We start from the raw sequence: 24,423 nt of genomic DNA on the forward strand, positions 1-24,423 counted from the left end.
GGGCCCTTGTAAATCTCGAGCCCCAGGACCGCCTGTGTTTGCCTTACGGCGAGCCCCTCGACATCGACAACATTGTGTGACAGTGCGCTTGTTTGTGCATTAGGTCTAAGCTTGTCACATGACAGCAAAGGCAAAGGTTCTTACTGGCTCTCCTGGTGGGCCACGAGGTCCATCTTTGCCGGTGTTCCCAGGGGGGCCTCTGGGACCTGAGGAACCTGGGGGGCCGGGCGGGCCGGCAGGTCCAGCCTGCCCTTGGTCACCCTGAAGAAAGGCAGTAAAAAAAAGAAGAATGAGGGATTGAATGGAGAAAATTGAAACACTTGGGAGAGTGATTTGTCTCTCCACATGAAAGCAAAATGCCTAATCAGCAAAGATCCACAATATGTGTGGAAAACAATGTGTGCTTTTCATGTCAATACTGGGCCTGCACTGCTTGAGTTGACAGACAGTGCTGGCTATTATTCTCTGTTTTACTCTAATGTATTTTTTGGACACATGGGAGAATTAGCAAGAATGCTGTAGTTTTTTTATTTATTTATGCCTGAACAACAAAAGCACAATAGGACCTGATCTTTATCTCTCACAACTTTGAATCATGTTTGATGCCAAATGCCTTACTCTAAGGTAGCAGTGATTTAAACAAGGCAAATAATAACGTTATGTGTATAATGGAATAAAAAAAAATGGAAAAGTAATAATACTGATTACGTTGAATAATTAAAATGTAACAAACTAACTGATAAGTGATGAAGAAAGTCATGTTAATTCAAAAACATGCAGGAGACGCGAGAACTAGGGTCAAAGATAAAAACTCATCTCTTTCAATTTAAACAATCATTAAGAGAAAAGGCTAGAGCTGATTAAAATGAAAGTTTAGTTAAAGTGCTAAAAAGGGAGTCAAAGAAATAATAATCTTAAAATAATATGTTTTATGCACCCACTAAACAATATCCTGATTAATACTGCGTTGAACTGAAAATGGCATCACAGTGGGCTCAGCTTGTGAACATCACATGACCAAACCCAGAAAACAGGTGAGGTCATTACCTGAGCCCTTAGGTACTGTCATGTCATTTTTTTAATCAACAGTAAGTGCGGCAATACAATGCAAACTGGCCTCCCCCTGAGCTGAATAAAAACAGGTGGATTTTAATCTAATACTGTGTTTAGACTAGTGGGGGCACAAAGAACAAATTATGGTCAAGATTCGTTTTTTTTCTTTTACTTGACTTCCCTTCTAAAACAGCACACATGCTTTAGTTGTGCTATACCTTCAGAAAACGTCTCTGAAAGGTGCTGGACTGGTCACCAGCGAGAAAGCCATGATCAAATCTTGGATAGACCATCTAACAGAAGTAGCATGAGATGCAGCAAATGCAAAGAAAGGAAGAAAGAAAGAAAAAGAAAGAAGCAGAGGTCAGTTAAAAAGTAGAGAAACGGCATCAGGTGGGAGGCAGCAATAGAACGGGTGTGGAAATCAGGGGTGAGGGGCTTCTGGGAGCAGAACAGCTGCGGGAACAAGAGTGATCAGCAGGCAAGAGGAAAGAGAAATCTGTCAGGGAGGATGGTTCTCCTTTCCCCGCAATGAGAGACAGATCAGCAGCCCGGCAGAGAGCAACGACTGCTGGGAGGCAAACCAAGAGTTCGCTGCTAAGGACAAACCTTGACAGTGAGAATCTGATTACTGTGCAGTCCTGCAAATGTGTTGTAGTTAGGCGGACCCTGAGAAGAGGAAGTGACAGGTGAGCACCTTGAATGTGGCTTTTGTTCGGCCTTTATTAACCACTTGGTGTCATTGAGATCTCTTGCAGCAGTAGGAAATTTCAGACAACAACATTAAAGGAACATAAAAACATGATTAACAAGGTCAATAAAATAACAAAAATATCAAGACTTCTCAAGGATTTAGGATTGTGCTCCACTAATGCGCACGTACAGTACTGTGCATGCACAAAATATAAATGTCGAGGTACGGTTTTGGGTGATTTATTTTCCGGAGCAAATGAAGAACATTAGTGAAGCTTCCCCGCTTGAGTTCCCATCAGAAGTCGATTGAATGTAAAGTGAAAAAAGGATGAACCGCAAGTTGACAAGAAGAGTCATTTTCATCAGGTTTCTATTAACAGGCTGTGGCGAGTGCAAGGCAGTTTGACTTGTTTCCCATTTTTCAAAACCTTTCAGCATTTTTTTTTGGTCTGTATAATCTGTTCTCTTGACAATAGCGCTCACACACATTTTCTTTACATGCCTTATAAGCGTGTCTGTTTCACATTGGGCTTCTCCGATCCCTCATTTTTATCAGACCATAGCTTGATAGTAAGACATTAAACCACCGTGCCGTTTACTCCGTGGGGGGGGGGGTGGAATGCTTTGGTCGAGGATGAAACTGGAATATGTCGTCTCGTTTTTCAACTCAACTGAAACTAACCTAAACAATGCAGCGACAATCTCCTCCATATGCATTGGAAGCTGTGAAGGCAGGCGGTTTTATTCCTGCACTGCATATGACCTTTACTCCGGAGTTGCTGGCGCTTCCAAGGACATTTGATTATGTTTTAAAGCTGCCGTTATCCTGCGATTGTCATCAGTTCTCAAGAAGGCACTCTCGCTTGACGAAGGCACTCAAAATGAGCGATTGACAGGAAGTGAAAGGTTGACAGAGATTCATTGTCATTTCCCGGTTTGCATGTTTTCTCCTTGCCTCTTAAAAGGGTTCCAAGGTGGAAGAGGCTATGGTAGGTGATGATATCCTGGCCAAACTGAGTTTTTCTTATTTGTTGAGTCTTTTTGAATGAATGAATGAATTAATGAAATTTCTAAAACTATAATCAACCATAATCATTGCTGTCATCATTTTTAAAGAATCTTTGTGCAGTTTGTCACTTTATTTTTTTATTTTTTATTTTTACTCGCGACTGCCTCTGGCCCCAAGCGTAACTGCAGTATCTGTGTCAGGCTCGTTCATGGTGCGCGTGCGAGTACGTGCACGATCTTAACCCTGGAGAACCCACGGGATCAAATTTGGCCCCTATAAATTCTGCTACTCAAATAACAAATAACGTTTTTTTTTTTTTTTACAAATTTGACTTCAAAAGTCCAGAGTGCCATTTCTGACCCCTGCATGGGGTCATCTAGTGGATGAATATTGCACTTACATGAGCCAGAGTGGTGGTGACAAGATGGCTGGCAACATGCCAATTTTGTTGAGCTGGAAATCAATCCAAACAAAACCATCTTCTCAGCAAACCATCAGATGGTAAAATTTGTTTTTTTTTGTTAATCTATTTCATATCATGTTGCAGAATGCCTAGGAGTATGTTTTATATATATATTTTGATAAATTAGCAACTCTGAGCTAGTTAAAAAAAAAGGGTTAAAATTGAAAAAACATATATTTTGGTGTTCAGTGAACTTATAGCTGTCATTTAATGTATAATTCATAATTTTCCAAAGAAAAAAAGGGTTCTTGGGTTCTCCAGGGTTAAAGCGAGAGCCCCTCCCCTCCCCAAAGAAACTGTAGAGCGTGCAGGGTCCGCACACTCTACTGTAAAGCGAAGATAAAAGCTGATAGGTGCAGTCAGAGTAAAACAGTCAGGGCTCTTCGTACTCATCAGGGCATTGGTGGAGCATGCATGATGGAGAAAAAGCCTTAATATGACCTTTTTAAACGGCACAATATGTCAAAAATTATTTATATATTTTCTCGATACAGACACCCATATGTTGTAAATCAGTGCTTCTCAATTATATTTTGTCAATGGAGTTCGCCGTCACGAGCACTTCAAATAAGGCCAGGTACCCACCGGATACCGATACCAGGTATCAGTACTCGCCCATTGCTACTTAAGATTCACAATCATTTAGAATGCTGCAAAGTGTGAATTTTTTTTCCATTGTCACGGATATTGATAATTTTCAAAATGTACAATGAATCAGTAAACATGAATGAATGGAAATTCTAAAACAACATTTTTACAATGATTGTCCCTTTCTTTCATTTCCAGCCATAAAATACAAATTGGCCAAATACAAATGCACTTGGAAGCCAATATTTGGCAAGGCTATGAATAATTGTGGGCTCAGCTGTAGATGTTTGAGTCAATGCTTTAACAAAAATGTCATATTCAAGTTGGAAACCAAACCGCAGTGGATCTAAGCGGTCAATTGTTTATCCTGAAACAAGCTGGTCCCTCCGGGTGACTCGCTGAGTGTTTTGGGGGCTGCTGCACTTATCAGACTCGCAAAGCATTTTCCAATGTAAATAGACCAACAGAAAATTTATGCAAACAAGATGTCTTTGTAGCTAAAAGTATTATTAAAATAATAAAGGAGTTAGGAAATACTTGGGTGGTATTTCTCCAGTGTGTGCAATACCTGTGGCTTGAAACAGGAAGCGCACGGCCAAAATAAGCAGATTGGCTCCATTTGCTCGAACCCCAAATATTGCATAATCACCTCAGAGGGCGAGCCCCGCTTTTATTTTCATGACCTGATATTCTAAGCATAACAAAGGCAAACATAATGAATTAATGGGGTACGTGACTTCTTCAAAGAATCCACTGTGCAAGTCACAGGGGGCCTATTTTCTAAAACCACACTGCATGAAGATAATGACATAATGCCATGGTGAGTGGAATGATATCACATGAAAAGGCAAGACTGACAACATGGACCAGATACAGTACAAAGCTTAGTCACTTCAGAATGTTTAAAAAAAACAAAAAAAAAACACTTTGGTTTGAGACTAGATGGCAACTTCGGCGCTCCCGCAACTATTGTTATGACTTTTGCGGCAAGTCTATATTTATACAGTATCAGCATTTTTCAACTACAGCTATCTTGGTGAGATGATGAGGACATTTTAAACTTCATCCGAGAAACCAGATGAATGTTGGTGATGTTCCAGAAGTAGATGTATAAGGTAAACACATTTCTTTCTTTGCTTAGTATTCTTTTCATTTTGTGTATTTCTTTGGTTGTGTAAAAATGTGTTTGCTTGACTGCATCCCAAAAAGGAAAATATGTTGTCATCAAACATGACAACTGCGTGGTTTTTAGCAGAAGACTGTAAGACGTGTAGGTCCTGTTTATTTATCTTTACTGATGTTTGATAAAGAGTTGTCATATAAAACTGTCCAGGTGACTTCTGAGAACCCGGGCCAGAATGTCAACATGATGTTGTTGTGGTTGATATAACCCCATTCAAGATCTTTAGTTTCCACCTTGTGATGGTCTGTTAGTCTGTCTTGTTTGCATTTTCACTTCCTGCTCTCTTTAGAGAAACTGATTTGGTCATAACAGAAAACTATTGGTTGGCTTGGGAAAGAAACTATACCTTGAGTTCAAATAGGGGTGTTAGAAAAAAATCGATTCGGCAATATATCGCGATATTACAGCACAAAAAAAATCGATTCGATATGCGGCAGAATCGATTTTTAAACATACATTTTTTTATGGGAATATTCAACAAAACCTCTTACTTAGGGTTAGGATTTATGCATTAAGCATGGAAGAATGTTATATTAATGGAACATTAAGCCTTAATATTTTATTTCAGTGCTGTTTAAACATGAAACAGACTGGAACCTGTTTGTTAAATGCAGTGGCTCAGTTATAAGCCTAAATTTTCAGATAAATAAATACATTTTCATACAAATATTACAGTGTTCATGTACAAGTTTACTGATTAGTATTTTCTAAATTTGAGTAAAAAAATAAAATATATTTTGTTGCATATTTTGTTGCATATTTTGACCAATCAATGCCAAAATCAGCTGAGCGAGGATTTCATTTTCCCAAGTAATGTCCTGTGATTAATTTAAACTTTTTTTCAGACCAATACCAGTATGAGTACTCAACTATTGAGTAGTCACGGATACCAATATCAAGTACCGATACCACTAGTACATACAACCCCCCCCTGCCCCCAAAAACAACAAAACAAAACAAAAAACAATGACAGATCATTTTAAAGAAATACCCAATTACAGCCTTTTTCCTTGAAGTTACATGAAATTAATGGCATTTTTTATTCTTCTAATTCCTAATATGTAGTTCCTGATCGGCCACAAGAGGGTGACCGATACTAATATCAGTCACTGTCACAAGTACTGATGCCTTGAAATAAGGTCTGGTATCAGCCCGATACAGACACCTGGTACTGGTACTCGCCAATCCCTAGTTATAGGCCTCTTACTGTTTTGGAATTCTGGAAAAATTGTGTTTTGTAGGACAAAAGGTGCAAATTTCCACGCAACAGTTGAAGTGTGTCTTACCCTTGGCCCAATATCTCCTTGGTCACCCTGAAAACAAACAGGAAAAGAAAAACGTATTATTATTTTTGTACATGGGAGTAGATATACAATACGGTTGTGTAATTGGACAAATCAAAAACGAGTGTCTAAAGAACGCACAACTGACAGTTTCCCTGATGAAAAATTGGAGACGATGTGATGAGCATGGTTAAATAAGGGTGCCAATTTTCCCATCTTGCAATCTGCTCCTCTTAGACCGTGACAGATTTTGTTTACGTCAGTTGTGTTGCGCATTGCCGATGAGTTTATTGAGGCAAATTTGAGCGTTAATTATTTGGATGGATGCAATGTATAAATATCCTCCGATGCGCGGTGCCCCTCGCCTGCCCTTGCAATCGCATCACCATTGTCTTCGGCTTGGCCAGTGGTACAGAGAGCGGGAAAACATCTGGCTATCATCGAGGCTTGTAAACCTGTTAAGTGCCCTAACGTGAGAATGTTCCGAGACACATGAGTTCCCACTTTTCGTCATGTAATCTCAGGCTGCTTTGATGGATGCCCAGTGAATGTGAATGGCGAATGGTAGAGCAGAGACGAAAACACCCAATCAGTTATGTTTGCTATCATGTTGACGGTGTGTGGTCATTCGCGTGAGATACATGCAAAAAGCGTTTAGTTAACTGGTGTCGGACCAGAGTGAAACTTACCTTTTCTCCCTTGGGCCCGGCTGGTCCCTGTGGGAGGGGAGGAGATAAGTGGAGACAGATGGTCAAGATAAATCATCTATCAGACAAGCAACATGTATCCGAAAATGGCACCTCACAGCAGTTCATCAAATGTCAAGCTGGAGGCAGTGATGCCGCTTGTTTCAACCAGTCTTGCGTTTGAAGACATTTCACCATATTACGACTTGACGTCTTTCAAGAATCATTTTTAAGATCGATTGTCTTTGTGAGATAAAAGTAGAGGGGAAAAAAATATTTCTTCGTACAACAGAGGGAAAGTCAACCTTAAACATTTCTTGACAATAATATGTTTTATGTGACCTCACCAGTCTAAACATGAGATTCTGATTAGTATTTATATTAATATTTATTCATATTTGTGGAATATGAGTTATGAAGCAAAATCCAGCCGTTTTTATCCGTCTCAGGTGGCGGCCATTTTGCCACTTGCTTTCGACTGAAGATGACATCACAGTTGCTCGGGGTTCATGAAACGACCAATCATAGCTCAACTGTTTTTTTGAAGCTGAGCTGTGATTGGTTGTTACCTGAGACCTGAGCAACTGTTTTGCCATTTCCAATCAACAGCAAGTGGCAAAATGGCCGCCTTCTGATATTGAGAAAAACAGCTGGATTTTGCTGCTTAATTAATATTCCACTAACGCAACAATAACCAGAATACTGTGTTTAGACCAGTGGGGCTGCATAGAACATATTATTGTAAGGAAAAAATTGTTGCAACCAAAACCCCAACGTTTTGGGTTTTTGGTTGCAATGAGTGCAGTTCAGTTTACACAAACTGAACTGACAGCCTCTTCCCTGCATACAAAAAAAACCCAATCTCAAATGCATCCCAGTAGGATGCAATAATAATGGCTGTTTTTTTCTTTCTTTCCCCTTTCCCTTTCAGTTTGAGTTCATGACCGGGACCTTGGATGGGGGAGGGCACCTGTCCGTCAAAAAATGTTGGTTTCCGACAGGTTGATTTGTAAAATAAATAACTTCAACAAGTGTTAGCTATTAAATAATTAAATATTAAGACAGACTAGTTTAATATAGCAGAAAATGTCCATTTTTAAAATGAACGTAGCAAAGTTGATCCTCTTGAGAAATACGAGCTTAAATAGGCATGTGAATGGAATTGAGTGACGTAATTGAAACCTTTTGTTCCGTTTCTCCACCAAGAGACTCCCTGGGCTATTATCATCCTGCAACAAATGTTTTCCTGACCTTTCTATCGTTACGGTTCCTTTCTGCACCACATTTGGTACCTCAAGGTAAGTTACACTAATCAGATGGCTGTTTTTCATTATTAGGGAAAGTATCCCTAACTTATTGGGCATTCTTTAAATTATGTTAACAATAAAGCCTAGATTTGTGATGTAATACGGAAGTGTGGAAATGCTATAAATAGTTTGGATTGGCAAGCAGTTGAAAAATTGATAGATGGATGAGTTCGTACAAGACAATTCCCCTCGAAGCCCACTGTAAAAAAAAAAAAATAACTCAATGATGGTGCTTAGAGAAAGGAAGTTGTTCAATGTCCGGTTATGATGTGGGTAAGGGGTTTGAACGTTTGGCCAGATGAAGAGTCACCTTGCTCAGGGGGCCCTCGTGGAAGGTTTATAACTCATGTTCCCACGAGTGCGGAACCTAATTTCTGTGCTTCGCCTGTCCCACGCAACACCTGAGGGTATCTCAGAGTGTGGCATTTCAGGGAAAAGTTTGATGAATGGTACTCGGAGGTGAAGTGCTACTTGGTGCGGTTGACTTCAACCTTAACCCCCTCCAATCCTAGGACGACTTTGGAGGTAGAACAAAAATCAAGATGGCTACCGTCAGCGCTTTACTGGACTTGAAACATTCCCTCAGGAGCAGTGAAAGTGACTGATGAGGTTCCGGACCAAACACCCACGTGGATCCCATTGCTCCGAAAACGGGAATTCCTTTGGCGCAAACGACAGGCGCTGACGTGGAGCAAGAACAAGACAACAGGTGTGTGTTTGTGCATGTGTGTGTGTGTGTGTGTGGGGGTGTGTGTGTGTGTGTGTGTGTGTGTGTGTGTGAGAACAGACTACCTGGCTTCCCTTGAGACCCGGTATTCCCTGAAAGGAGTTAAAATACAGTTAAAGTTCAACCATGTTTTGCACGCTTGAAGCATGTTGTGTATTTGTGATTTATGGTCTACTTACTGGTTTACCATCCAAGCCAAGTGGACCCTGTTAGGAGACCAATAAAGAGAATGCATAAAACACACATTTGAGGGAGATGTGCTGGCCCACTACTATTTGGGAAATTATACATTTGGCGATAGTGTGCTCATTTGTTTCTTGGGAGAGACAAAAAGGTTGACAATCAAAATGGTCAGCTGACACATTAAGATATTTACTAACATTTTTTGAAAATATATATTTTTTGCAGTGGTTGTGCTGCTTTCATGATTAGTTTCGGACACTTGTCAAAAAAAACAAAAAACGTCTGGTTAAGAAAAAGGACGGGCATACAAATCAATTAAGAATTGTACTTATTGTCTCTTGAAGGATCTGAGGCAAAATGGGGTATAAATGATCATTGATAACGCTGGCATCAAAACAAGACTTCAGAACATTCAGAAAATCCACAATTAAACTTAATCAATGGGCCATCCCATCCCTCGTTGAGAATAATAGCCTGGGTGCTAATCTTAAATGTTAGATAAATTATATATTATCATCAGGAAACATAACAAAAATTGGAATACAAAGGAAGAATTAGTAAGGATAATCTAAGATTAGGGGAAAAAACAGACCAAAAGGCAGAAGATGGAAAAGAAGAATTAAAATGTAATTTATCCCGTCCCATTCATTTGAACCTGTGTGACAGCTCTACAAGAATGTATGACATTCATTTTACGATGCTTACGGGTAGTTGATATATGTCTGACCATTTATTGATATTGGAAAAAATGAATTGCTAATGGTTCAGGGCCATATGACCTCAAAGTTGTTTTTATCTTTTTTTTTTTGTAATTGTAGATCACACATTTGCTAGTTAGTCATAAAGTACGTTCAGGAATTTACTCATAATGTAGCAAAGAAAAAATATTGCATCAATCATTGCTCTGTATTTAATATAAAATGCATTTTACATGACATGACACATTCTATTTTTCTACTCCATTTTTTTAAATTTTCTTTTGGATCACATATTTGCTAGGTCGATTTTTCCTGGAAAGATTGTGTGGTAAGGCACAAATTGTTGAGCACAACAGGAAGTCATAAAGTATGTTAAGGAATTTATTCATAATGCAGCAAAGAAAAAAATGATCACATTGATCATTAATATAAAATGCATTTTAATAAAAAAATGCAATGGAGCGGGGGGTGGTGGTGGGGGGGCAGTCCATCTGTTTTAATAACTGCAGAATTCTACAGATCCATATCAGATTGATGCTCGTTTGTAGTGCGAGAACGGGAACGAGAGAAAATTCACTATAGGTACTTAATCATGTTGTAATTCTCTGTCAAACCACATCAAAGTAAAAAAAAAATGCAGTGAAAGTTGTCCATTGTGTCAACCTGTGTTTAAAAAAAACCCCTCTCAGCAGCCACTGAAGGTGCAGTTCAAAAAAGCCTTGAAGACCACTTGAACATGAAGTTGGATCAAACTTTCCCCCAAAAACACTCAAACCGCTCAATGCGGACTTCCTCCTTTAACAAGCAGAAACAATGTTAAGCTAAATGTTTTTACAGGCTCCCTTGGGTCACACTTTAAACACAAGCAAACTGGAATCCATCTTTGACCGTCATCATCTGGCCTTGAATGGTTCACATAAGTACAGCTTCTACTTTATCACACTCCCGGGTACCATCAATAGAAATATAGGCTGGAGATGAGGGAGAATGGAAGCGTCTTCTTCTCCTTTTGAGGCGACGTTCTTCTCTTTTGTCTCACAAAAGGGTCACGTAGATGTGAATGAAAAGATTTACAACAAACACTTTTAAGAATGTCCCGATGAGTTTACAGATTCAGATCTTTGGATAGAAACCAAAGATGATCGGAGGTGAAAAGTGTGAAGGAGGAAAGGAACGGCTGATGTTCCAAAGCATACCACATCACGTGTCAAACACGGTGGAAACAAGTGAAGGTGGTAGCAGTGAAAGCCTGGCAAAATTTGGAGGGAGGAAAGCATTCATCATCCAGACTGCAAAGGATTAAAGATAAACTCCATGACCTATTCATCTTCATTCATTCCTGTGTGAAATGAAAACTGAAAATCGACACTTCAGTCACATCTTCAATCCGTAGTTTTTGACGCTTAAAGGCCAAAAACCGATGGACCCAAATGTGCATATAATGTCCTGTATTCACTTCACATAGTGCTTTTGTACATCACAGGATGTTTATTTAATAGACGCAGGGTAATTACTTGCATACTAGTTATTACACCTAAAACAGACTAAGACTAATCATGACACCTAAGACTTCGACTAAGACTCATCATGCACACCATGGAATGAACACAATGGAATGTGTGAGTGATTTTTGTTTTCCCACCAAAGAACCTATGAGCGCTAATTACCGAACCACCAGGCTTCCTGTTCTGTCTCCCTCTGCTGGTCAATGTCATTTTTGTCTTTTGGACACGTTGCGACGTTCCTTATGTATTATTACGTACTTTGCCAATAAATCGGATTCTCATTCTAAAAATCGCAGGACAGAGCATTAGGTGCTCCTGCCATATACTTACGGCATCAAACATTCTTCTTTGTACGCTTTTGAATAATATTTTAGATTTTATTGACAAATTATTGCTATTTTTGGTAAGTGTAAAAGTGCAGCTGTACCATATGGAACACCAATAATAATAATAATAATAATAATAATAATAATAATAATAATAATAATAAAATTTGTATGTAAGGTGTATTATAAATGTCACCACTTAATACCAAATAAGGAACAAAAACAAAATACAAAGGAATAAATGACTATCAAGAATCAGTCATTAATGTTAAGGACAAGTAAGAAAGGGAGGAAAGGTCAACTTTTCATCAGCATTCCCACCACTTTTATGGCCATTGAACACACTTCTGGAAAATAACTTGGCCGCAGGTGGTCATGTCTGTGTATGTTTGCTAATGTGTCTATTAGTACCAATGAAACAGGGCAAGGGGAGTCCTCGCCTTCTTTACTACGCCGCCAACAATGCAGACTCCCAATTAGTCAGTGGGGTGTAATTGTGGAGGATGCGGCTTAAGAAGTTGGTCTACACGCCAGAACAGGCGCCTCGACTGCACATTAAGTTGCGGCACACACATTAAATAAGCTCCATAAGGCATCATTATGTGATATTAAGGGATCACTTCCTCTCCATGTTATCCTACATGATCCTCGCACACAGCACCCGGTAAACTTGTCAAGTTTCCAAAACAACAGCATGGCCACAATTTGTTGCTACGTGACATCTGGCTGTTATAGGAACAGCACAGCAGAGCATACTTCCAACACAAGCATGGCTGACATGTTGTTGGTCGACCGTCTGGCTTTAATGTGCACTCATCAACCAGAGCGCCCATGCTCCGCTGTCTGTCACAAACTGGCACTGTCGTAGAAAACACACTGACCCTGGTGGTGACTGCGCATAGCAAGTGAAATCATTTGGTGTGTGTTTTCCATCCTGCAGAGTTCCTGTCAGTTTGTTAAAGTTGATTGTTTGACAGCAGGAAGGCGCGAGACTCACAGCGGTGATTTATGGGGAAGAAGTATGACAAACCAATGTGTGTGTGTGTGTGTGTGTGTGGGGGGGGGGGTGCCTACACTTGACCACCAACATGCATATACACATTTAGTAGGAAAAGCACATCACAAACATTCGACACTAAAAGTAGTCATGGCAAGGTTGTTCGAGCGTACCATTAATAGTATTAAGGCAAGGCAACTTTATTTATATAGCACATTTCATATGCACAATTAGAGATAGACTCTAATGTTTTTTTCAGGGCCGATACCGATGGCGATTATTAGTAGTCAAGGAGGCCGATAACCGATATTTGAAGCCGATATTCATTTTCAGTAAAAAGGGGGTAAAAATGTTGGCGTCAACATTTTTAAAAATACAAATTCCAATCTTGACTCTGTTGTAATGTCTTAAAGCAGGTTTATTGAACAATTTTTCAGACTTTTTAAAATGTAGATTCTTTTTTTTTTTCATCTTATACAATTGACATCCTTTTAAATTTTAAACAAAATGTTCAGGGAGCTCCCAATGTTATCAGGACGTCTTAAAAGGTTTAATGGAAACTTAAGCAAGTAAATACCATAGCTCTCTATAGTTTTATACAGTAAATATTTCCCCCCCAAATTTAAAAATACCTAAAATCTTAAACTTTAAAATTTTTATATTATTTTGTTATTTTTTTATCACAATTTTTATAAATTTTTTTATTTTATTTTATGTCTAACAAACACAAATGGTTCAGAAGTATCTCTTATAAAGTTAACAGAATTTTTTAATAAATAGCTCCCTGAGATTAAAATGTTTTTTTGATTTACTTTATATCGGCCAGTGAGATTTGAAAAAAGGCCGATATCGATATTTGTCAAAATATCGGCGCCAATAATCGGCTTGGACAATTATCGGCCGGTCTATCACTATTCGCAATATAAAAGTAGCTTTTTCAAAATACAGCTCTATAGACATTTAAAAGCAATAAATAAATGTATAGTGAAGTTCATTTTAAAAATGCTTAAAAAAAACTTAAAAGAAAACATTTGATGCCGACTGTAGTGAGTATTTTTTTCCCTTATGTTGACAAATCCTTACAATATGTTCTATTTGGCCCCACAAGTCCAAACCCAGTATTTTGATTATGAATGTCACATGACCAAATCCAGAAGAACTGGTTAGCTGTGATTGGTTCTAGCTGAGCCCTTAGACACAGTGGTGTCATTTTCAGTCGGCACAAAGTGGTAAAATGGCCGCCCCCCCTAAGATGGATAAAAACGGGTGGAGTTAGCGGCTTAATTCATATTCCACAAACCCAATATTCATGAGAATGTTGTCTTTAGACTAGTGGGGCTGAATAGCACATATTATTGTATTTGCCCTTGAATGCATCTTTCTCCATATAATTTAACCTTTGCTTTTCTGCACTGAATCTTACTGACACATTTTGCCCCATTATGTAAATAAGTTCACATAAATAATACATCACACACCTTTCAGTATGACACTGTGTAGCACAGCAACAAATTACAACCATAACAATAACTGAAGAAACATGAGGGGCCCCGAATGTGATTCAAACGTAGAGCTTTATAACTGTGAGGTAGATGTGCTAAACCCTTTGTCACCATGCTGGCCCAATCTATTATTATTACCTAAAAACAACTCTTTAAGCCATTATTTTGGTTTTCTGTGCAATATAAGGACTACAACATGCAAACTAAGAACGGTGGGATCATCCAGATTATGTACTGTACCCCCCCCCCCCCCCCATGGTAAGAATTAGAAAAACAGTTTTAAGGGATTGCTAATTAAGACGGTGACAAAGACGAATTGAGCCACAGACAAACAAAAACAAATGTTTCACACACTTTGTGCTTTCACTCCACCTGTGTGTAATTAACAGCAGGCATTTCCCGTCAGGAGGGCTTTGCATTACCAGTCAGATTGGGAATCGGACCGAGCGAGAAACCCTTCCACCCCCTCGGGGCGTCTACTTCCCAAAATTCCCAATCAGGCGACACCAGGTAACACAAGTGCAACTAGACTGCGTGCAGTCAACCGTAGTAGCCAGACGCAAGACAGGTCGTCTTGCATAGAGCAGGCTAACCACCCCCCCGGCTAATATCCCATAACAGCTCGCGTGTGCGCTAAAACACTGTGCAGACGGCCAGTTGTGATGAATCAATGTGCTTATAAAACCTGAGCTCTCTTGTGGCGAGTGTGTATCGGTGTGTTCTGATGAGAATTTGATGACGGCGAAACCACAAATCAACAACAGAGCCGAGAGCCGTTTCATCTCATCGCGTCCATCCATGAGCCACACTGTTTATCCTGTGCGGCCCACAAGTGTCACTCTCTCTGGATTAATCATCTTTTAATTGTAACACTGTGCTCTATGGTGAGCAGTTTGATTATTTAGTCGATATATTTGCTATCCAGGTTAAAGTCAAGGCACTAGTATGCTCTTTGTCCCGACTGGTAAAACAATTCAGTGCACTAATAGGATGTCAAAAAGAAATAATAAAAGTCAGGATCCCCCTTCCAGCCACTAGAGGCCACTAAATCACAGACGACAATATCATTGTGCAAATTAATGACATATTATTCAATACTGATTTCATTATGGAACCATAAAGTTAATCATTCAGACACATGTAAGATGCAGGGAAATTTTATTTTGTTTGGTAATCATCAGCACTACATGAGCAAGATAATAAACTCCCAGTTGTTGGTTAAAGCTGCATCATAAGTATATTATTGTATGATGACATTTAATAAAAAAAATGGGCTTCGTGCAAGTCCATTGGATGTTTATGCATTTGTGTATTTTTGGTCTATATCAATGATGTGTGTGTGTTTAAAAAAAAAGAAAATAGTGTAAAAAGAAAGTGGCATATTTTGTCATTTGGGGCCCCCAAATCACATGGTAAGAATATGGAATAGTTCATTGCATGGGAAGGGGGAGAAGTCAAAATGATCATGATAAACGAAGCATTTTGATTTATTCATAAAGTGTGTGCATTTAGACTAAAACAACAACAGTTGATTTAAATCTAAGCCTTTTTTTTTTTAAATCAGCTTTTTTATATGAGATGTTTGTGCCCCCCTAGAAGATTTAAGAGCACTTAATGGTAAGTCTTCCCTTGTAAAAAAAATTTCAATGCACTTATTCTTTTTCCACAAAGAACATGTCAAAAGTAATTTAATTTGCTTGCAAATGCTTATATTCAAATGTTGCGGGGCAGGATACATTACAAATGATCATAAGAAAGAGAAAACACAGCAACAAAAATTGGAATAAAGGGCTATAAAAAGAGCAAGAAAAAATGGAAGAAATAGGGTGAAAAAAATCCAGGAGATGTTTCAAAGAGTTCATAATTGGGTCAAAAGAGGAGTGACAGGCTATAGAACAAATCAAATTTACCGGGTATCCATCCCGTCCCGATTTGCCCTGGTGAGGTTAGAGATTAAAGGATGAAGCAATGAAACAGGTTAGAACAGTGCTGCAGATCATTTTTGAAATATTGTGTTATAATTGTATGACAATCAGGGTTTAGATTTATTTGCACTGTGAAAGTACTTATGAGCTACAAAAATATCAAATTTATTTATTTTTTCTAAACAAATCAGACACCTACTCAGTTTAAATCTTCATGCTAATCAAGATTCAAGATGTTTATTTATCATGTGCTTAGTGAAAACAATGGTAACATTGAACAATGAAATTCTTTGCAGGCATTGAGAATTTTGAGTCCTCAACCGGAAGACAGCAGTTGTGTGCAGTTAGGACATGAATGGAGTGTGTGTATGTGTGCGTTTAAAAAAAAGAAAGATTTATGAGTCCTCAGAGAAGAATAACTTAAGTTGCTGTCCCTAAAAAACACACACACACACACACACACTTCCATTGGTGGTCCATTTACTGCCGAGTTCTGCGGGTGCAGATGCGCAACATGGTTTTGTGACAGTTTGTCGGCCGGTGTTTTCTTTTGCTCTATTCCACATGACAACATACACCCGCTGAATGCGACTTTTATGTGTTGCATGCCTTCACACTGGTCAACGTTAATACTACCTTCCTGGGTGAGATGGAAATGTACTTACAGGAGGTCCTGCAACACAGACAGAAAACAGACATTAGAAAAGAGCGTGTGCATCTCCGTCCGCTGCACATGAATTGTGGTTTGTTTGCAATCAGGCCCCAAACATGGTACAAAACAAGTTCATAAGATTTGCTGCCAAAGGAGTTTGCGGTGAAGTTGTGACGCTACATTCACATCAAAACCGAAAAGGTGATCTGGAACACTTCCTTTGCTAGCGTTTTTAGAGTTTTTGGGAACGATTGCCGCTCATTCGTGCACAGGGTTGGGGAGTAACGGAATACATGTGCGCCGTTATGTAATCAGATTACAATTGTTTTAACTGTATTCCCTTACAGTTGCAGAAAAAAACATGTAATCAGATTACAAGGTACATTTATTAAAAATGGGGATTACTTCGAGCGATTACAATTTCTACGATGACAGAGAGAGAGAGAGAAAGAGAGAGAGAAAAGAGAAAAGAGAAAGAGAAAGAGAGAGAGAGAGAGAAAGAGAAAAAGAGAGAGAGCGCGTGCACGCCTGCGCGAGTGGGACCATTGCTACATGTCGGGGAGGGGACGAGTCATGTCCTCTACACACGGGCAATCAATCAATCAACCAATCTATAGCCTAAATGCTTTTTAATTACACAAGGACTTTTGCTCTTTGTAGGCTGCCCGGGTCCCTATCACCCCCGCAAATCGCAAGGGCACATTGCATAGAATATATATTGTGGTGATATTTATTTTTATTTTGTCTTCATGAGCATACTCGGTATTGGAGTAATCCAAAAGTAATCCAAAGTAATCAAGTTACATTACTTTAATATTATGGTACTTGGATTACGTTACTAACTACATTTTTAGCAGGTAACTTGTAACTGTAACGGAATACATTTTAAAAGTAACCGTTGGAAAGGACACAGTTTACTTCACATAATTTCCAGTGTGTATTACAGAAGTTCTTAGGCTGGTACTTCTTTTGGAATAAATTCCACAAATGCAATCTGGTGTCAGCAATCTTGCACAATGTCATGATGGTGGTTTGAACTCTGAAACTATTATTTACACAATCTTTGGTTGATTTTCTTATAGCCATTCTACTTTAGAAGTTCTACTGTATGCCACAATATAAAGGTAGGTTAAATATTACACTCATGCTGCCCAAATCTACACGATCTGTCAAATGTCCTGGTTGACTGGAGAGAAACTGGTGAATAAAAAAGGAGGGGGTGAAGAAGTGTGAGTTGTTGGGGTTTATGAGGCAGGGAGACTGTCAATTAGTGCTGCTTGTGTCTAGACACTGGGACAAGGGCCTCCTGGGCCCGACACTAAACAAACATGCAGACTCAAAAAGCAATGGAGTGAAAGCAACCTCAAACTTACACTTGACACTAATTGCAAAAACATGAACTTGAGAGTGCTACATATAGAAAAGGTAAAAGTTGAAAGGATTGAAGGGCAGGGAGAAAATAGTGTACGTAGACTACCGGTAAATCATGTGCAGATTCCTACTTACAATTGAGTCTAAAAAGCACACGTCTTTGGGTAATTCAGTTGCCCCAAAAAGTTGGGTCAAATTATTGTAGCACCCTTTAATACAGGAGTTCGCAAATGTTTTTTGTAGAGTACACTTACAAACAAAAAACAAAAAAATAAATACAAATCCTCCTCATAAACCTCATGCCAATTTAGTCAAAGTAAAAAGTAAAAAAAAGATAAAAATGACTGCTTAAAAAAAAAAAAATTCTACCAGTACAGTATAGTATATTGCAAAAATAAAAAAATAAAAAAATAAAATCAAACATTTTTCAAACCCGAGAACCCCAGCAAACCCCATTGTTTGTTTACTGCGTTCCTTGTTTTGCTGATGAATTCTTTGAAGGCTTCCACAGTGTCATACTGAAAACAGCTATTCAAAACGTCATATCAGGGTCAGGGTTATTATAGTTTTTGGAATTTTTCATTATAGTTAGTTTTTATTTCGTTTTGAGTTTTGGTTTTAAAATTTAGTTAGGTTTAATTAGTTTTCAAGGTGGTTCTGTTAGTTTTTATTAGTTTTAGTTATTTCATAAATGCTTAGTTTGTTAGTTTCAGTATTAGTTTTGGTTTAAAAAAAAGTGTATTACTTGTGCGCAATATTTAAAAAACACCATGGGAGCAACTTCATCTGAAGGTGCTTTTCTATTGGCTGCTGCTAGATGACGTCACTTTTGTGTGAAACACTTTTAAATGTCCTTATTCTGCTTAATATCTTAAAATCACATTTAAAATCAGCCCCAAAGGCTCATGCATTAAATTTATTACCAAAGACTAAAACGAAGGACATTTTTGCTATAATTATGGTTAGTTTTGTAAACATCAAATGCACTTTCAGTTAGTTTTCGTTAAAAAAAAAAAAAAAAATCCGTTTTTTATTTTATTTCCTTAACGAAATTGTTTTGAATTTTAGTTTTAGTTTTTTGGTTAGTTTTAGTTAACTAAAATAACCTTGATCAGGGTTTCTCATTCTAAACCATGGGGCAGAGATGTTGGTGCTCACTGGGCTTCAGCAGCTGCTAGTGCTCAGTGAGACAGGCTGACATCTGGACAATGTTAGTACTACCACATGGGCCAGGTTAACACGAGAAGTTGGGCCAACTGAAGCCTAAAGGCCCGACCTGCTGGTTGCAGGCTTTACACCAATCTTCCAGTCACCAAGAGCGCGGTGGAGCGAGTTGGTGGAAAGAGACAGGAAAGGCAAGACAAAACAGGTGGTGGGCTTCACTTACCCGCTTCCCCTCTTCTTCCCATCCTTCCACGCTTTCCGGGAGGCCCTGTGAAAACACACAGATGGAGCAATAAATTCCCCAGTTCAGCGCAGAATGCTCGAGTAGAGAACAAGTGAGCCTCGCTTGTTGTCTCTCTGCAGGCGGTCGTGTGTTGTCTGGCATCCAGGGCGTGCTGATCACACGCAGACAACCTCACGTTGTGTGTCGGCCGTAGATGGATGAGCGACAGTGACGTACGCTCAAACGTTACGCGCAAGATGTGAAAACAAAAAATGTCATCGTGTTCAGAACGGGATGGAGCCTCAGGCATGTTTGCGACTGTTTTTGCACTCTCTTTGGCTGGAGGTCAGGTTCATCAGACCTTACAGCTTTTGCTTTATGTCGGGTCTGGTGTTGGGGGGAGGAGGATATGTTGTGGCCAGCGAGAAGTTTGATTTATGGAATACCAGACTTGCTGCTTCACGGCCATGAATCATTCCTACACCACCGCCGGTTTACGTCAACTTCTTTTCAGTAATTGACCTGGGTTCCCACTTAACAAGGTTGTCACTGACGCTCTGTAGAAATAAATGTTAAGGGCTGCGCACAAATCAGTGGTAACTTTGAGATGTGAATTGTCCGTTAAAAAGAGGACGCCCAATCAGAATTCTCGGATTCGAGTGAGAATAAATCATAGCATATTTAGCTAGTATTGAAGTGGAGGGTGTACAACATGTGATGTGCGCTCTTCGAACGTGACATCAAAAGTGTGGCGTTACTTCGCTGTTTGTCTCTGACGCCATCCTAGCATAAAGGGAGTTTGCAAACTTTGATGCTGAACCGGAGAGATGAACCCTCTATAGTTAGCTTAGCACTAGCTAGGTAGTAGCTACGGCAGATAGGACATAGATGAACGACATGGATAGTTTTAAAACTTTATCAAAAACAAATAAACACACTGTTTTATGCCATTGGCTGCCACTGGATCCTGGAAGCTAAAGAGTGTTATTTCAAACTCAAAAGGAAAACCTTTCTGAAGTGGTTAAGATGTTAAAATGCTATTTATTTCAAGAGTGCTAGCCTATTATGTTTGACTGAAACTCATACAATGTTCAAGAAAAGTTTGTGATATACTGAAAACTATTTGATTTAAAAAGCACATTTCCTTACAATCGTTCGACATAATGGCATTATCAAGTATCGGTACTCAGTAAGTGCTTTATCCTCCTAGATAAAAAAAAAGAAAAAGAAAAAAAAAGAGCTATTAGTCCATTCTTTCCACCAAGTAACATTTTAAAATTCTCCACTGTCAAGTTAAAGTACCACTTGATCGTCACACCCACCCCATTTTTATAATCTTTTGTATGTCATGAAAGTATAAAACAATGCTAGTAGTTAAAAGTAAAAGATAAACTCTCTACTTTGAAGATGAGTGAAAGACACTGTGTGTAATATAGAGAAAGGAGATAACCGCTTGGAAGACAATGCTACATTGAAGCCGCAGTTCAGAAGATTCAGTCACATTCTTCTATTGTTTCAAACCAATATTCAATCATTCATCTCGCGATTAATCAAAGATATTGAGTCCAATTGTTCACTTATTTCAGCTGCTGAGGGCTGTGAGCTCGTTTGCGAATGATAATACACACATGGAAACGCATGCGCGGCTGTGTACGCGTGTCTCAAGTGTTACACTTCTCTATAAGTGGGCTGTGGTCCAGAGTGTTATACTGGAGCCAAGCAGAAGATCATGCGCACCTTTTCTCCTGCGTGTGTGCGTATGCGAGTGTGCTTGAGGCGTCACATCCGAGGAAACTAACACATGGATCCGTGCCAAGATCTTTGTCTTTTACGTCCGATGATTCATGACTGCGCACATAAAATGAAGTCCATCTGACTCACGTTTACAGTATTTAATTTGTTTGTTGACAATGCAAACGATCTGAAAAGGTTTGGACACAATTTCTCCATCAACATCTGAATACTGGTAGTAAGTGTGTCTTGAACAACACACACAACTCTCCATCTATTGTGGCATCACACACACACACACATGCGCTCATCCTCTGTTTTTCACAGCTTGCCTTAAATAAGCTACTGTGACGTTTATTGCAAACAAAGTGCTTCCAGGTAACAAAGTGCAGGAGTCCCAGAACACCGCCCTGACTTTCCTCTCTTGTTGCTCGCATTGTGTGCAGTAATCGAGAACAATGAAGAACAAATGGACGCACGGACACATACACGTACACAGGAACAAGGTTTCAAATTAAATGCTTATCCTTCCAAATAAACTATTTCATCCCCGCTGACCTCAAGAGGCGGTGCCTCGAGTTTACGTGCCAACGTCATTGGTATTTTCTACAGTTCAGTGAAGAGACATCGCTGGCTAATATTTACTTGACAAAATGCAGTTCTGATCTGTCTCTATTGTCTTTCTATCATCCATGCAGCCATCCATCGTGAACTTGCATGCAAGAAATACCAGGGATTAAAAAAAAATAAAATAAATAAAAACAATTAACAAAAATTAACTATTTTCGTAAAAATACCGGTAATTAAAAAAAAAATCATAGAAATCAACAAATCTGCTTCTAAAAACTAATTAAAACTAAATGAATATGAAAAAAAACCCCTACTGTAACTACGTTGAAAGTGCCAAAACCAACATAACCCTGGCAAAAATTGAGCAAAAATTCAATTTTGACAATTGCACGTGTTGTCAAAACAATTCAGGCAGAACAAATAAAGCTTTGAATTCATGAACTTCCAATGACATTTCAGATCAACTATCACTGACGCGGACGCTTTCTTTGCGACCGCCTGAATCCAAACAGCTGACACAACATCTCCTGATCTGTCAAACTTTCCTCCTCTTCGTCCAACTTCTCTTCTAATAAAAACTGGGTGGGGGAGCAGGAAGGGCAGACATGCTGTGGATGTAAACAGTTACAAATGTAGGTGATTCCCATGCCGGGTGACTCATCCGCCCTCGGCGAAGTGTGTCTCTATTGGGTCAAACACGGCTTTGTGAAATAATTCAGTGGGCACAATCGGGATTGGACTCCAACTATACAGTTGATGCATTTTAATGGAGGTTGTTTTAAAATAGGTTCGGTATTGTGCTTATTTGAATGGAGCAATGAAGACAACCTGTTGATTGAAGGAAACTCGCTAATACAATTTTTCTAAGATCATAAACATGTGCATCGTACAGCTGTGAACACTGCGAGTACATACTTAAACTCTCACTGAAAAGTAGGAGAGGGATGCTAAACACATGTAACGATTGTGCGTAATAAGAAAATTATAGGTCCTCTTTTATACTTGACAGTAAGTGTCAAATGAGTTTTATGATAATCACGATCATGTTTTGTCAGAGCCGAGTGATGTCGTAATCCGCTAACATGCTACATGGCTGTTAAGCGGTATATGAATGTGAGATTAGCCCATCGAGGAAACTCGCATCACGTCTGGAATCATTTGGGCTTCTCTGTGACAGAATGTGTGTGAACTTAATGTGTTTATGCTTTCTGGTGAGGGTGTGCATGAAACCGTGGCGCTGCGCTGATGTCTTGCGGGAGTCGAGCAGGTGGTTTGTGTAGAGCTGGTGCTGAAAGACTGTGTAGGCCCTCGCGTGTCACCGTTAATGAGAGGCGAAGGTACGATGGAGCAAACCTGCTTGGAGTGACGCAGCCAAAACAATGAACTATGGGAGGTAAATATGGTGCAAAACTAACTTGTAAAAAAAAAAATTACCTGTAGAAAAAAAGTCTTAATTTGTATCTGTAAAAGTCATGATTTGTACCTGTAAAAAAAAAATTGTACCTGTAAAAAAAAAATTGTACCTGTAAAAGTCATGATTTGTACCTGTAGAAATGACAACTTGTAGTCAAAGAAGTCGCCACTAGGAGTCACAAGTGGTTTTTCTGCTACTGTGCAGTCACGTGAGTTTTGCACCATTTATCTCGCTATAAAAGGTGCAAAACTGATTCGTACTTGTAGAGCGCTGAGATTTGTACTCGTAGAAGAAGAGGGCGGGCTAATGAACAGTGTTGATAAAAAAATAAAAATAAATAAAAAACAAGCACCAAAAAAACAGACTACAAAATAGATCAAAACACCAATTTTGTGACACTGGCCGGTTTGACGTAAAATAATATTTTAGACTCGCATAAAATAAAAACAAATATGCAATTCCATTTAAACACTGAATACGGTCATTGCTAAAACAACAGTATACTTGTAGCCTGAAAACGCAAAAAAATATCTAACTTGATAGACAAATACGAACCAAATCTGTCTTCCGAGTCCTCGTGAATGTCGATAGATGAATCGGTGCACGTCTTGCAAAATAATTCTCTTGCGTGACAATGCTCGAAATAAGCTAAACCCAGATAAACAAACCATATTCAGCCGCCAAGGAATCAGACGTGCGTTCAAACAAATATCTCTCCTCAATTAAGATGCGTGTTTGTTGACCTTGGTCGTGTTTGTGTTCGTGTGTGTGTGTGTGTGTGTACTGAACACGCTTGTTTTTTTCACATGATAGGGAATGGGATGTTCCGTCCATTAAATTGAAGCGGTGACTGCAGACGAGGGAGTATTTCAAAGCAAAATGTAGACAAATGTTAATATCATTTAGATGATACACTGTCTCTTGATAATGAAAATAACATTTTTGATTTGCTGTGATTGGCTGGAGAGCAGTCCAGAGTGAAAAGTTGTTTCCAACTGGATGTTTTATTTTTTTTTAACTTTATTTTTATGTTTTGCGAACGACAGCGGTAAACTGATTTTTTTTCACTTATACCCGTAATGTCTGTCTGAAAAAAGTATCATCTTAATAACTGTGCTTCCTTCGTTTCTTCAGTTATGTGGGATCCCCTTCTTGTGATTGATGTTTAAT

The 24,423-nt window shown here is 39.0% G+C and overlaps 1 pseudogene across 1 annotated transcript in view; it reads right to left on the reverse strand.

Annotated features, from left to right (window-relative positions):
* LOC147168507 (uncharacterized) overlaps nucleotides 1-24,423 on the reverse strand; it is a 118,313-nt pseudogene that overhangs the window by 14,662 nt on the left and 79,228 nt on the right. The window contains exons 3-10 of the transcript XR_015096017.1: nucleotides 19,519-19,583; nucleotides 16,114-16,140; nucleotides 9,172-9,198; nucleotides 9,058-9,084; nucleotides 6,962-6,988; nucleotides 6,276-6,302; nucleotides 1,272-1,346; nucleotides 145-261 (exon numbers count right to left, since the gene is read on the reverse strand). The product of XR_015096017.1 is annotated as an uncharacterized LOC147168507 (transcript). The remainder of the gene's footprint in view (nucleotides 1-144; nucleotides 262-1,271; nucleotides 1,347-6,275; nucleotides 6,303-6,961; nucleotides 6,989-9,057; nucleotides 9,085-9,171; nucleotides 9,199-16,113; nucleotides 16,141-19,518; nucleotides 19,584-24,423) is intronic.

Source organism: Leptonotus elevatus, chromosome 9 (assembly GCF_054856555.1).
Source record: "Leptonotus elevatus isolate MCC_2025b chromosome 9, RoL_Lele_1.0, whole genome shotgun sequence".
NCBI classification, from domain to species: Eukaryota; Metazoa; Chordata; class Actinopteri; order Syngnathiformes; family Syngnathidae; genus Leptonotus; species Leptonotus elevatus.